This window comes from Piliocolobus tephrosceles, unplaced genomic scaffold (assembly GCF_002776525.5).
Source record: "Piliocolobus tephrosceles isolate RC106 unplaced genomic scaffold, ASM277652v3 unscaffolded_38570, whole genome shotgun sequence".
Taxonomy (NCBI): domain Eukaryota; kingdom Metazoa; phylum Chordata; class Mammalia; order Primates; family Cercopithecidae; genus Piliocolobus; species Piliocolobus tephrosceles.
Genome location: NW_022322721.1, coordinates 1 through 2,229, shown reverse-complemented (window position 1 = coordinate 2,229; position 2,229 = coordinate 1). Strand labels below are relative to the sequence as shown.

General features: G+C 51.5%; 1 long non-coding RNA gene across 1 annotated transcript; it reads left to right on the top strand.

Moving 5' to 3' along the window:
* Window positions 1–346: 346 nt before the first annotated feature.
* LOC113223091 lies at window positions 347–2,206 on the top strand. The gene is made up of 3 exons (XR_003308603.1): window positions 347–1,343; window positions 1,460–1,634; window positions 1,851–2,206. It is a non-coding gene; the product is annotated as an uncharacterized LOC113223091 (long non-coding RNA).
* The last annotated feature ends 23 nt before the right edge of the window (window positions 2,207–2,229 follow it).

The following is a 2,229-nucleotide window of genomic DNA, read 5'->3' as shown; positions in this document are numbered from 1 at the left end:
GGTTTCACCGTCTTAGCCAGGATGGTCTCGATCTCCTGACCTTGTGATCCGCCCGCCTCGGCCTCCCAAAGCGCTGGGATTACAGGCGTGAGCCACCGTGCCCGGCCTATTATTTTCTTTTGAGACAGTTTTGCTCTTGTTGCCCAGGCTGGGGTGCAAAGGCGCGATCTCTGCTCACTGCACCTCTGGCTTCCGGGTTCAAGTGATTCTTCTGTCTGAGCCTCCCGAGTAGCTGGGATTACAGGCATGCATCGCCACACAGGCTAATTTTGTATTTTTGGTAGAGACAGGTTTCTCCACATTGGTTAGGCTAGTCTCAAACTCTCGACCTCAGGTGATCCGCCTGCCTTGGCCTCCCAAAGTGCTGGGATTACAGGTGTGAGCCACCATGCCCAGCCCAGGTTATATATTATATGGAGAGGTTCTCATTTCTGGCAACCAATAACAGGAGGTTTAGAAGGTTTAGTGATCAGCATTAGAAAATACCTTTAGGTAAGGTTGAACTGGGAATGCTTTAGGCAACCTTAGATCTCCATTATGTCTGGCGGAAGCATCAGCAGGTATAAGGCAGACCTGAAGTGGTTGAATGAGGAGCTGAGCTGAGGTGTCCAGATAGGCGTGCAATTCCAAGTAGCTGAAGATAAAGCAACAAAAAGAGCCAGGTAGGGAGGCCTTCAAAGTGGGACTGAGGGCTGCCCCTGGCAGTCAGTGCCATTGGAGTCTGGGATGGCATGGAGTTCTGATTGCATTTGGTAAGTGCCCTCTGGATGCCATGTGTAGACTAGAATATGGTGACACTAGGGGAGGCACATAAGGTGGTGTAGGGGGCAGTGGTTGTGGTACAGAGTGTGTGCACATTCTAGTGAGTATAAACAGATGTGCCCCGGACCTTGTATTGGGGGCTTCAGGGAGAACACTGACACAAATTTGATTGTATTTGGGAAACAGTCTTGGAATCCAAGGTGAGTTGTCTGGCAAGAGAAGAGTAGGACTCTGCATACCGTGCCCAGAGCTGAAATGGACTCTATCTGCCTACCTGCCTGTGCTTGCTCAGTGGGAACATGCGGAGACAGTGGGCATCCGTGGTTCTGGGGCAGGGTCTCTCCTCTGAGATGGGGATTGAGGAAGAGGGTGAGCAGGGGTGGATGTTTAGGGGGATGCCTAAATTCCCCAGTAAGGAGGCCACAGATAAACTCAACTCTCTCCATCTTAGCAGGGCTATGTGACCTTTGAGGACGTGGCTGTCTACTTCTCCCAGGAGGAATGGAGATTGCTTGATGAGGCTCAGAGGCTCCTCTGCCGCAGTGTGATGCTGGAGAACTTTTCACTTCTGGCCTCTCTGGGTAAGGTTCTCACAGCCCACCCCAGCATCCTGGGCTGGACTTGGCTCTTCCGCCTTTTCCTAGGGACAGGTCTGTTCTTCCCAAAGCTGAATTGTGGGCACTCATTCCTTCTCCAGGATCCTGAAGTAGCTATTGTAATTGGCCTGGGCTGCGTATATCACCACCTTCTGTCCCCGAGCTGCCCCAGAGCTGTGCAGGAAAGGGTTTGGGGTTAACGAGCCTTGCAGTCAACTGGATGGAACTTAACCCTGGTGGCCTCTCTGTGGCCTGGTGACACTGTGCAGATCTGTGGTAATTCTATTCCCCTACGTTCTGCCTGCCTCCTCTAGCCAACATACCTGGGTGTCTGTCTGTGCCAGCAATTGAATCACCAATGTGATTGCTGTTTGACTGGGTTGTTCCTGTAAGACCCTCCTCCAAGGTTCTTTCTGTACTGTTTTGTTTTCTTTCTGTGATGGGATAAGTCATTCTGGCTCAGTGCTGCCACTCACCTGTTGTTTTCCTTAGGACTTGCATCTTCCAAGACCCATGATATAACCCAGCTGGAGTCACGGGAGGAGCCCTTCGTGCCTGCCTCGGAAGCTGTGACTTCAGCCACACCGAGAGGTACTTGGTGGGTGGAGCTCAGGGAGGTATGAACTCGGGGATGGGTTCATATCATACCAGGAGTCTTTCCAGTGGGCCCAGATATTTTGATACCAAGGCAAGGGGTCGTAGCTGATTTCTGTCTTTTCTTCCTCAGTCACCCATTTATGTCTATTCTGATATTTGACCCGGGGCCATTCCCACCTCTCTGTCCTCCATGTTTCACCCAATCCTCAGCAGCACCTTTCAGCAGTGGCTTTCACTGAATATGTGGTGAGGTGGGCGCTTATCCTTGCATAGT